A 13618-nucleotide genomic window follows, 5' to 3' on the forward strand; every position below is an offset into this window, starting at 1 on the left:
ATGCTTCCTAAGGGAAACTGTAATAATCTCTTAGAGAGGTTTTATTAGTTGTCTGGCATAAAGCCCATAATTACCGCTTGACTCAGTCTACCTTGTATGATTTACTATTACTATTATATTAAAGTATATCAGGCAAGATTAGTGATTTTCACTCCTCTCAATTTACACCTTACCTTGATTTGCCCCCAGTCTCCAGAAGAGTTTAAAGAGCCAGTTTTACTGAATTCCAAAGACGGTTCATAAAACACATGGAAAATAAAGATTCTCAGAAGAAAAATCCACCGGATTCTAGCAAAGACCAGCTAGGAGGTGAGTATAGCTTACTAGCATTCCAACTAAATTAACTGGTATCATTATGTAGGAATCTGTGTGGAGAGTTGGATTAAATATTTGAAAATATGCTTAAAAAATAAAGCTGAGTTTTATTTTGGTGATAATATAGTTTATATTAAAGACAGGTTGGGATAGAAATTAAATTAAGGTAAAGCTGTAGACAATATGTGGCCCTATCCAACATTCCTTCCTCCTTCCTCCACAGAACTCTTGGTTCTTATGTTTAAACAGGAAAACTGAAAATGAAATCTCTAGCTATAGTACAAACATTAAAAAAAATTTAAGACCAATTAGTCCTAGAGACATACTGCAAACTTGCATCTTCAATTTCCATTTAAGTTTCCTGAGAAAAGATGATGTCAGAATGGATTTAGGACTAATGACAATAAATTAAAAGGTTTACTCTAAGTGCACACTGTATTAGAAAAATTCACCAGTGCTACAGATAGCTTGTCCTCCTCTAGCAAGGACCGGCTTTCGGAACCGTTTGGATTATAGCAATAGGTGCTGGGAATAAAGATGAATTGTATTTCTCAGACTATTTGAGATGTGTCCATTAAATAGACTGGAAAACACATTAAAATACATAAAATAGACTGAGAAATACCTAATAGCAAATATTATGACCAGTTCTTCTCAAAACATCAAGGTTATCAAAATAAGGAAAATCTCAGAAAATAAGAAAAGCATAAGGAGACAACTAAATGTAATGTGGTCTACTAGATGGGATTCTAGGACAGAAAAAGGACATTAAGCCAAAACTAGGAAATCTGAGTAAACTAGGAACTGTAGTTAATAAAAATACATCAATATTGATTCATTAATTATAACAACTATATCATATTCATGTAAGACGTTAATAATAGGGGAAATTGGGTGTGGGGTACATGGCAACACTATACTGTTGCTCAATTTTTCTGTAAGTCTAAAACTATTCTAAAAAATAAAGCTTATTAAACATGGGTTATATTTCTCAGGCTAGTTGAAATGACTCCACCAATGAAAAATACCTAATACTGAGGACCAAGCTCAGGGGCCTGAATCAAGGGCACTCAGGGCCATCAGCTATAAGCTGATAACAGGACAAGATCTCCACACCTCCATAGTAATCCAGCTCAGAAAGCTGGAGGGGCGCCTGGGGGGCTCAGTCGGTTAAGCCTCCGACTTCGGCTCAGGTCAGATCTCACATTCATGGGTTCAAGCCCCGCGTCAGGCTCTGTGCTGACCGCTAGCTCAGAGCCTGGAGCCTGCTTCTGGTTCTGTGACTCCTTCTCTCTCTGCCCCTCCCCCTCTCATGCTCTGTCTCTCTCTCTCTATCAAAAATAAGTAAAACATTTAAAAAAATTAAAAAAAAAAAAAAAAGAAAGCTGCAAATCCAGGCACCCAAAGCCCTTTCAAAGAACTTTACTGGGAACAATGGATAATTAAGACAATTAGCAATGCCTGTTTAACTTTCTTCATCCCAGACAACCCTATAGGTCTCAAACACACTGTGGACTGCATGTTTCAAAAGCAGTGAAATCTCCATTTGCAGAATTCCAGCTAACATTTCTGGAGAGTAGGGGTGGGCAAGCCAGCCCAGGAAACGAGCATCCTTCATCAGCTGCCAGCCTCTCCGGAAAGAGGGAAGAGCTGGTATCAGAGCAGAAGCAGCCAGGGTTGTTAGTGACTCTTAGTTCAAGTACTACAATGTGCAGTTACCTAACACTTGTTTACACAAATAAAGCACATATAAAGCCAAGTCAGACTCTTGCCCTTCTCTTGTCTAAGGATTCTTTAAGCACCAAGAATCATGGATGCTATATTTATCAGCCAGGTTATAAACTCTGAAGGGTAATTTCTTAATGGAAATACTGACCACAGTCAAATACAAATTTCAAGGTGAAAATCTCTTGATTCTAAATATTCTCTTTTATTCAAATTATACATATTTATGGAAGAAAGATTATGAGACAGATACTCTAATGATGAAAAAATAGCTCAGGAGAACACTTGGAACTGACGAAACAGCTTAGATGAACATCAGATCAATACATAGAAACACGGATGACGTTAAAGAGAATCTCATCAAGCCGAAAGCATCCCTGACTTAGCCTTGCGCGCCCTCTAGTGGTCCCTTGGCTAAAACGCAAAGCCTATGTAACAGCCCACAGTTTGGTCATTTTGGATAATGCTGGATCTGACGTATTGACTGCTTATTTGACTTCATGGGCACTTAAACTTCTGACTGCGGTATGGAATCTCCTCTCTCCGTCCCTCCCTTCCTCTCTAACTCTCTCTCCTGGTTCTGATAATTTCATAAAATCTGTTAAGATATTATCACTGATTCATTCAACACATATTATTTATTGAGAGCCTACATTGAGAAGGAATTAACTCTTCTAACTTTAACTTAATTTTTTTATTTTCCAAACATTTTTGACATTGAATAAGTCAACTGATAGTAGTATGAAGGACATTCCTCCAAATGGCTGGGAATCAATTTTTCTCACTCATCTCTCTCCTGCCCATCTATTCCAACTTTTACACTTGATTATTCACCCAACAAAATTTTACTGAGGGTTTACTATGTGCCAAGTAGAGTTGTAGGCAGTGGGCTATACAGTTATGAACAAAGATAAAAATCCCTACCTTCTACAGAGTTTATTTCATATAAATATAAAATAAATAATAAAAATAAAGTTATATTCCAGTGGGAGAAGACATAAATAATAAGTAACTTAGTTTTTTTGATGATTAATAGTATGGACAACAATCAAACAGGGAAAGGTCAATGCAAGTCTTAAAACATGGTCAGGGAGTCTTACTGAGATAGTGGTTATTCAGCAAGACTTGAAGGCGGTGAAGGGGTGTTAAATGGGAGAAGAGCATTTCAGGCAGTAGGAACAGCAAGGGGAAAGGCCTAGAGGTGGGAATATGCCTGGCAGGTTCAAGGGACACGAGAAGTCCAGTGGCCACAGAACAGCGAGGAAAGAAAGAAAACAGTAGTTCTACAGGAAGAAGAGGGGAAAGGGGAGGAAGGTGCAGGGCTTTGTAGGCTATATAGTAAGGGCTCTAGTTTTTACTCTGAGTGAAACAAGGAACTGATGCAATGTTTTGTCCCTTCCTCTTATCCCCAATAGCCAGTGGATCACCAAGTTCTGTCATTTATGCCGTTAAAATCACTCTCAAGTGCTTTCCCTTTGATATCCACTGTCACTACCTTTAGTCATACTTTTAAGATCTCTTCTCTGGTCTCTAGCATAACAGTCTGATTTTTTTCTTTATTAATGAGACTGGGTAGAAGGGTCCACTAATCTGGGGTCAGGAGGTGAAGGCGGAGGCAAAGGGCAGGGCATTAGGGTGCAATTTACTCTCAGTTCTGGTACCTGGACCCGAAAGAAAACACCAGAGTTACATTTAAGAGATAATGCTAAGGTTGAGCTGGGAAAGCATGCCTATAATAGGATTATAACATCAACGTGCCTGTGGGTGGTCCCCTCCCAACTATTTCCTGATGGACAACCTTCCAGTGAATCAGGCAGTGGGACAATCATGTACCTGGAAAGCTAGCATCTCCTGCAAAATGAAGCTGGTCTCTCAGCCCTCGGTTGCTGAGGCTAACTGCAGGGTGCAGGATAGACAAGTGCATCAAGCAGTAGCAAAAGAATGGATGAATGATTATGAAGGCACAAAATTCTACGTGTTGTGGTAGAAGCTTCATTAAGACCTTTAGCTGATACAGAAAGTCTACGGGCAGAAGACTAAATTTCACCTCAGAGGTTGCCAGGTAGGAGTCCTTCAATTTTTGGCATGGGCAGACAGGGCTGTGCCAAAAGAAAATCTAACTGGTGTCTCATACCTGAATGATCCAGTTAGTATAATTCATATACTACTCAACAGCAAACACTTTTTTTATGTGCCAGACATTATTGTGTGTGCTTTACACACATCACTTCATGTAATATAGCTGCTTTGTGAGTTAGGTACTATTATTATCTCCATTTCATAGGTGAGGAAATCAAGGGACAGAAAGTTTAAGCAAGTTGTTCAAGGTCACATAGAAAAGGTGGTAGCGCTGAGATTCAAATCCAGGCTGCATGACTTCAGAATCCCTGCTGTTAATCTCTATGCCACGTTTTATCGGAAATCTAATTGAACGTGTCCTGGAGGGGAGGGGTGCCTGGGTGGCTGAGGTAGTTGAGCATCTGACTTCAGCTCAGGTCATGATCTCAGTTTGTGAATTTGAGCCTTATGTTGGGCTCTGTGCTGACTGCTAGCTCAGAGCCTGGAGCCTGCTTTAGATTCTGTGTCTCTTTCTCTCTCTGCCCCTGTTCACACTGTCTCTCTCTCTCTCTCTCTGTCTCTCAAAAATAAATAAATGTAAAAAAAATATGACCTTGGGTAGTCCATACTTGGTTGGCCAAGGTACGGACCAGGTTCAGAGATGTCAATGGTTCCAAGGCAACAGTAGGCTACATACCTGGAAGAGAAGAGATCTGGATAGAGGAGTGTAGTGTGTTAGAAGTGAATTCTGAGGAAGTTGGGCCAGAGGACCGATTGCATTATGTGTTGGAGGGATAGCAGTAGTGCTGCTCCTCTCCCAGGACACGGTCAATCCATACAGCCTAGCGGGTTGTCTGCTGGTAGTGGTATGGTGGAGAGGCAAATGTGGAGGATGATTTTCCATGGCATTCTCCAAAACTAGTGTATGAAGTGGGGGCTGTGGTTGGGGAGCAGATGGCCATGGAACCTGTGAAAATGGAAGACCTTTTAGATGCATGGGCAGCAATGGCTGGTGTGAATTGAGGTAACAGGCAAAGAGGCACCCACCACTAGTAAGAAGGTGTTACAGATGTGGGAGGTTGGAAAATTTGCACTGAAGTTCACTGAGACAGTGTCCTAAGAGCCTGAAGGTTACGTTGGTCTGTTTTTTTACCTCAACTGTAGTAATTATTAGTGCTTAGGTCAGAATGGGGCAAGTAGGAAAGTCTTTAGACTAGAAGTTCTCAAACTGTGCTAGGCATCAGAATCACCTAGGAAGGCAGTGGCAAAAAATGAGTATTCTTGGGCTCTACCCCTAGAGAGTCTGATTCAGAATCTTCATTTTAGGATTAAAATGCAGGTGGTCTTCAGATCACAGTATGAAACACAATCCATAAGATTATGTGCAAAGTTTGAATGGGCTGTATTAGCCTGTTGGAGTCGTACCCATGAGCACATGCAAACCCCGATCCTAATAGCATGGGGCATCCTGGAACAACATAAAGCACTGGGGTGCCCCAGAGTGGGCCCAAATCCTTATGTTCTACACATGCATCTGCCTGCTCCCTACACTGTGGCTGGGGTAAATGCCTGTGACTTTCTCAGGCTAGAACCCATTTCTACTGTCTGTTGATATTCTGAATTCTGAAGTAGGATGGGTACCTTGGGAAGTGTCTAATTTCACCTGGTATGGGTTGAGTTTGCCAGTCTGCCCTGGCTGCTCTAAGCTATAATGATTTGAGCTCATGATCACAAACTGTCTGTCCTTCTATCTCTCTTATCTTGAAAGTGGCCTTGATCACTAAGAGCTCTTATTCCCACTTGGGGTAATTGACTTTGGCTCAGGCCAACTTCCTGGAGATGTGGGCACAGGGGCAGAGATTAAAGTGCCCAGGTCCTCCTGTAACAGGACAACAACTCCAACCCATCACCCTCCAACTCCGTGCACATCCTTGTACATGGATGCTGAAGGCATTAGTCAACAGTACATGCCAAGGCTAGGGTAGAAGGCCTTTATGTGTCTGGGGACCAAATTCTTTTCTCTTAAGGAGAAAGGATATTGGAGTATTGAAGATACAGAGATAGTAGATGACTTACTGATGGTACCAAAAGATTGCTGATACCTTCAATCATCTTGTGGGACTTCATTTCAGAAAGGCTTACATCTTATCCAGAAACATACATTCACACTTTGGGGTTGGCCTAGAGACAGTGCTACTTAACCATCCCATTACCATGTAGCTTAGAGATTCGGTGATGTCACATTAAATAAAATTTATCAAATTATTGCCCAGGTAAGTAACTACTCTATGAGCTCGTGTCTGATCTCATTTGCTTGAAGAAGGCAGAAGCACCACACAGGAAGTTTCTATACATTACTTTTCTTGATCTAGATGAGGTTCTTGGTGCCCCTATGATATAGACAGCTCTGTGGATAACAGAGCCTTAAGGAATTAAATTAGGAGGTTCCAGGTTAACAGAAGGGATTTTGAATAGTGACTACACTGAGGCTGGAATAATCTTGACAGGAAATATTCTCTGCTTTTTATTTTCAGAAAGTATCTCAAGGCCAGTATAGAAGAACTGGAGGATCTGATGAAACATGCTGCCAGTTGCTATCCAAAGTTTTATTTTATAAAAGGCCTTGATTTTACACTAGGAGAACATCTGTTCCCTTGGTAGTAAGGAAAAGTCCTGGGTATTGGCACTACTGTACAGTTAACTTGCCAAGCAGGGGCAGTCTCTCTGTTTCTTAGTAGAGAGTATCTTCATTTGTCTTATGGGTATGGGTTGGACCTAGCAGTGTAAAGGGTTAGTTGAACAGGGAATTCTATGAGATATCTGGGAGGGGGAGGGGTACAGGGAATCCTGGCAGTAAAAGTCTGACAAAGCAAAGGACAAGAGTCTTAAAGGCAAGGCTGAATAGTCTACTCTTAGCCAGGAGCAGCTTATGGACAAAAGGGAAGTGTAAGTGCAGTGGGCGATAAACAGGACCAGGGCTGAATTCAGCTGGATAGGTAGTGGGACCTGCTAGACAAGGGACTTTTCTGAGAGGTTACCTAGGATCTCCTGAGTATAACTCAGTCTAGATATAATAAGTGACTTTTATCAAATGTTTTGTGCCAGGATCTTTGCTAAGTTCTTTATTTTTTTAAACAAATTTTGGATTACTTATTTTTGAGACAGAGACAGAGCATGAGTGGGAGAGGGGCGGGGGGGGGGGAGACAGAATTTGAAACAGGCTCCAGGCTCTAATCTGCCAGCACAGAACCCAATGCGGGGCTTGAACCCACACACTGCGAGATCATGACCTGAGCCAAAGTCGGACACTTAACCAACTGAGCCACCCAAGTGCCCCGTTTGCTAAGCTCTTTAATGAAATTATTATTACACTTAATCCTTATAACCTTATAAAGTACTTAAATTATTATATCCAATTTACAAATAAGGACACTGAGGCACAGAAGTTTTATAGCTAGTATTTTAAGGAGCTGGGATTCCCTGGGCAACACTGAACTACTGTGATATACAGCAGTTCTAAAGGAAGTATAGGAACACATCTCATCCTCTAGAGGCTAGAGGTGGTGATGCCATAGGGACAAAGCATGTCTTAGTTGGTTCCTACTTTGCTGCCTGGCTGGGCAGTCTTCTGATGGAAGGGTTGGTGCCTTACAGGATAAATATGTATTGAAAGAATGATCTGGGCTACTACAATAAAGGCATGTCTGTTTTGTCTGGTGATGTGTCTGTTCTCCAGATGCCAGCACTGAATGGGCATAAAGAGAATCCAGGCCTCCATTTTCATATAGTTATGTTTGTTAAGGCTGGAGGGCAGGAATTACAGATAGAGGAGCAGGGCTGGCTGCTCAGTTAACAAGTTATACTCTGCATACAGCCCTTTGGGGGAACTGTCATGCAATTCACTGTCATTTGCTCTCTGCATAAGGAACTGGAGGTCTTGAAAATATGGCGCTAGTGCCTTTGATCCTAACTTCCAGGTGGGTAGTACCTAAGAGCTAGAGGTCTGGTTCTATATTCTTATAGAGCTTGCCAAGACACAAGGCAGTTTCATGGTTCTACCATTTACTTTCCCCCAGGTGGAAATACCGGAGACCAATAGCATTCTAGGATCTCTCTCTCTCTCTCTTCATGCAGGGAAGCAGGACAGAGGGGACCCAGTGGCAAAAATCCTGTGTTGCCAGGTGGTAGGCAGAAATGTCATGGGACAAGAGGGCAAATAACAGGAGTGTGGGAGGACAAAGTAAATTGTGGAGCTAGAGACGTAAGTCATAAATGGATTATTAGAACAGGATAAAGGAAAACATTGGGAGCTGAGATGCAGAGTTGAATAGGTTAGGAGACATCAGAAAAGGCAAGAATGAGGAATAGCCAATCAAACTGGATAAATAAGATATCTCTAGACAAATTCTGGAGGTTAGGAGCCACTGCTCTGTGTTGGGTTTTAATATCTCCTAGCACATGTTTGCATGGACAGGGTGAGTCTCATTTAAGGAATCTGGATGCAACATGACTTCTTGAGACTGACTACAAAAAGCAGAATCAAAGGATTCAAAGCAGTCAGTGAGCAAGGGATAGAAGAGGGCAAGAGTTGTTTTATAGAGAGAGTATAGGTTATTTATTGGGCAGGCACTCTTCAGTTCACTAGTAGGCAACCTACTCAGTCATTTGTTACACTCTTCTTCCCTTCTTTTGCTCTGGCTTCACAAGTGGTAGTTCTCTTCCCACAGCCACTCACTCCATTCTCTCCTGCCTTCTCTGAGACTTTGCTCCATTTCTTCTCTTTCTCATATTTCCATTATATCTCTTTCAGCCCATAAATACTCAAATATTTTAGAGCAAACCCAACAAGCACTCCTCAAGGCTTACTTTACCTTGGCTTTTGCCCTCCGCTTTCCTTTATTTCCCATTCAAATCTTTAGACAGTTTGTTCTTTTCCTGTCCATTTCCTTAGTTCCTACTCACTCCTCAACAGTTTGTATTCCCGTCACTCTCCAGGAAGTTATCTTACCCAAATCATTAATGACTATGTTATGTGCCCAATATGACTGACACTTTAGTACTTCTCTGGATTGACCCCTGCATAGCATGTGACACTGCTGAGAGCTCTTTTTCAACTCTTCTGCTACCTTGGGATTCCATGATCCCCTTCTATTTTGATTATCTGGCTAGCCCTGATTGTCACTTTTCAGCTGAATTCACTGGGGCCTCTTATTATACTGGCCCATTACAAGTCAATATTTCCTGAGGCTCTAGGCTCCACTTTCTTTTTCTCCTAACTTTCTGACTTTCCCTAAGTAATCCGGTCTATTTGCACTACCACTTTATATACTGACAACACATCTGCTTCTATTTTTAGCTTCCACCTCCATCTCCAAATCGGAGTATCCACTTTCCCTGGCTATTACCTCTGCTGCACACCAACACCGATTCTTGTTTATTGAGGTACAGAAGGGTTAAGTACATAGGCTGGCAAAATCAGAGTGCCTGGGTTTGAATTGCACCGTGATCACTTACTGAGCTTGAGCAAGTTGTTCAACCTCTCTGTACTCCAATGGGTAAAAGAGAGAAAATTACAACATGCACTTCTTAAAATGAGAATATATGAGAACACATGAGAAAAGATTCATGTACGGTAGTACCTTGCACATAGCTCAACACGTTGGCTATTGTTATTAATATCCTGCTTTCTTTGGGACTCCAGTCAAGGCAGCCAGAAACTTGGGTTATTTTCTTCCTCTTTACTTTCCACTCATATCCACTAATCATCAACACTTGATTTTCTGTCTTAGAGCTGTCTCAAGTCAGCCTTCACCATTCTCCACCCGCCAATCTCAGTACTCTGCCTCCAGTCAAGACCTCCTCCAATCTGTCCTCTATGACTACAGTCACTTTCCTAAAACACAGATCTGATCACGTTACTTCCTCACATAATTTTGCAGTACCTCTCCATTTCCTACTACAGAGTTTCTCAGTGTGCACATCAGAATCACTCCTAGAGTTTGAAAGTTGCAGGTTCTGATACACTACTCCAAACCTACCCAATCAAGATCTCTGAGAGAGAACTAGATATCTACATTTTCCAGTTGGGTGATTCAGATATTCACAAAGCCTTTTATAACCCATTTCCTACTTTTTGACCTCACCTTCTGCCATTATCCACTTGGTACTTTAACACCTCCAGCACTACAAGGCTGTGTGCAGTTTTCCAAATCCACCAAGCTATTTTATATCACTCTGCTTTTGTGAAGGTGGTTGTGGCTTTCTGAAATGTTCCGTAAGCACATCAGTGCTCTCATTCCTAACTCTTCTTGGTTAATGGTAACAAAATTTACTCAGTCATCTACGCAAGAAATCTAGATCACTCCTTCCTTATTATTTATATTAGATTGGTTACCATTCCTATCTGTTCTCGCTACTAAATGGCTTCTGAATTTATTTGCTTTCACTTCATTTTGGGTAGATTATTACAGTAAAGTCCTAATCAATTTCTCCATCAATATCCTCCGCCCACTCCCCACCAGTTAACCTGATGATTTCCCAGAATCAGATCCCTAAAATACAAATCTGATCATGTTACCTCCTCCTGGCTAAAGCTTTGTTTAGTGATTTCTCACTGTCCAAAGCCAAGGTTCTTAACCAGGGATCCACCTATCTAGACAAGGGCTTTAAGAGAGTCTTATACTTTCTGAAATTATAAGGAAAAATTTGTGTGTGTGCACTTTTCTAAGGACAGTATACACAGCTTTCATCAGATTTTCAGACGGTCCATGACCAAAACAGGTCAAGAACCACTGATCTGAAGAATTAAGTTCAAAATATGTAGTAGCTTGGCACACAAGGACCCTTTATACCTCTCCTACCTTACTTCCAGTCACTTACCGACAGGAGTTCCAGCTTTAATTACAGACTTGGAAATTCCCTCAGCTTTCAAGTCTCTCTGTCCCTGCACATGTTGTTTCTGGAAAACCTCCAAAGTTACATCCATGGCCAGTATGTGGTGTGGCCTGGATTTGCACCGAAGTCGTATTTCAAAGTTCACAGTCATTTCACTTCACAGTGACTTGACATTTTACATTGTGGCCTAGTACACACAAATGCATATACATACACTAGAACAAATATGATGAAATCCACCTTGAGATCAAAACATCCTGGCTGCAGCCCCTTAAACTGATATAATGTTCTGTTAATGAAATGCCACTCTCAGTTTGAAAAACACTGCACTAGACCTTTGCTGATACAGGAAGTTCTTATGACTGAGAATTTGTTGCCTTAGGCCCAGAGGTGTCAATGTTTTGAGGTTTCCTAGGGATACAAAGGCTGTCATGGCATGAAAGCATATTTGCTAATGCACTGACCACTTTTGTCAGTCCCCATTCAAACAACATATTCTTTTAAACACTAGCACCTATCCCTATCTATCTGTTCAATCACTTTGTCTTTTATGGATTGTCAGATGTATCAGTGAGCAATTCACTGAAAATCTATCACAAAGTGAAATTACAAATCTTATAGAAATATACAAGACATCATGAAGTCAACACACAAAATTGACAAACAGGATCTGTAGACCAGTTTACAATTGAAAACGAGAAAAACAACTAAGGATAATGATTTTAAAAGTTGTTTGAAAGAGAGTGATTTGAACCAAATGATTAAAGAGAAGCCCTCAGAAAAACTGAAAAGGCCCCTGAACATATTTGGCAAAATCAACCCTCTAAATAATCGTGCTTCAAAAATCTCACAGAAAGTCAAATGTACCATCTTGAAATGTCATGTACTTTTGTTTAAAAAATTAGGCCCAACAAAAACAATCAATGCTCGATGCACCCGTTGTTTTTGTAAGAATTACGTAGCATTCAATTCTATTAAAAAAGACAAACATATTTTAATAGTTTTTAGTTCTTCAAATTAGAATACTAGTCAAGCCCTGCGCCCTCTGCTATTTAAAAATTTAGTCCCCCCTTTAAACAGATTCACTAAGTGGCCTTCTGTCTTGTACCAAATACCCTCAAATAATAAAAGCTTCCTGTATAACTCGTTGTTTCCTCGTCACCTGGCATACAGCAGAAACCTAATAAAGTTTGTTAAATGAATAATTGCAATGGGCTTCTCCTCTCTAGTCTCAGTTCCCTCGGATCCAATCAGCACATTGCCACCCTCTCTAAAATTCTTCAGTAAATGCCCACTGGCCCCAGAAAAAGTCCAATTCCTCAGCATAGTTTACAAAACCTTTACAGTCTTGTCTTGCTCTATTTGATCTCACATTCTGGCCGCATTTAACTACTTGTAATTCTACAAATGCCCCATACTTTCCACTGCCCTGCTTTTAGTGTTCCCTCTGCTTGGAATTCTCCTTCCCTGCCAACAATGGGAAGGTAAACTTCCTCTCCTTCTTCTGTACACTCCACAACCTTGCACATTAACTGTAGCATAAACTGGCCATATTGTGTCTGTACTGTAACTGCTTCCCACCTTTTTCCAAGCAGCTTTTACTATAAAAAGTTCTACTGAAAAAATGCACATTAGAGAAGATACAGGAAACAGAAAAAAGATAAGTGTGTGTGTCTTTCATAATATCATCATCCTTACAAAGTCACTAGTATCATTTTGTTGTATTTCCTTCTAGGAAGAAAAAATGTTTTTTTTTTTCATAAACATCTATTTTTTACATGACTAATCAAAGTGAATGTACAATGTTATAGCCACCTGCCCTTCAAAAACAAAGCCAACATTATACAAATGTATACATTATACATTTTTAAAGTTTTATTTATTTTGACAGGGAGAGACAGAGTGTGTGTATGAGAGTGGGGTAGGAGTAGAGAGGGAGAGAGAAAGAATCTCAAGCAAGCTCTGCACTGTCAGTGCAGAGCCCAGTGTGAGGCTTGAATTTATAGACCATGAAATCATGACCTAGGCCCAAGTAAGATGTTCAACTGACTGAACCACCCAGGCACCCCAAAATGCACTTTTTTTTTTGGTTATACAGTCATCCTAACCGCTGTTTTTAATGGTTATGTAATAGCCCATCAAGTGGATATGTTACAGCATCAAATGTAACCATTCTGCTATTGTTGGATATTTAGGTCTCCCTCCTCTTTTTTAGCTATTAGAGAGAAATGACCATCTTCATACACACAGCTTTTCCATATTTTGGATTGCTTTATTTCCTTAAGCTAGACTACCAAGAGTAATAAATATATGAGGTAAAAATCTTTCTTCTTTAAACTCAGATCTGGGAAGAGAAAATTACATGTATATATTATGTTTTAATCTCTCTTCCCATAATTATTAGTGATGCTAAATATTTATTCATGTTTATTTACTATTTGTTTCCTCTTTTGTGAATTAATTGTTCATGTCCTTTGTACATTTATCTAAATTTTAGTGTTTTAAAAAGTCAGTTAGAGAGGCACCTGGGTGGCTCAGTCAGTTAAGCATCCGACCGTTGGTTTCGGCTCAGGTCATGATCTCACAGTTGGCGAGGCTGAGCCTTATGTCGGGCTCTGCACTGACA

The 13618-nt window shown here is 40.5% G+C and overlaps 1 protein-coding gene across 11 annotated transcripts in view; it reads right to left on the reverse strand.

Annotated features, from left to right (window-relative positions):
• Positions 1-13618, reverse strand: part of HDAC8 (histone deacetylase 8) — a 225820-nt gene that overhangs the window by 202662 nt on the left and 9540 nt on the right. The gene's annotated exons all lie outside the window — the stretch shown is intronic.

The sequence above is a fragment of the Suricata suricatta genome, chromosome X (assembly GCF_006229205.1).
Source record: "Suricata suricatta isolate VVHF042 chromosome X, meerkat_22Aug2017_6uvM2_HiC, whole genome shotgun sequence".
NCBI classification, from domain to species: domain Eukaryota; kingdom Metazoa; phylum Chordata; class Mammalia; order Carnivora; family Herpestidae; genus Suricata; species Suricata suricatta.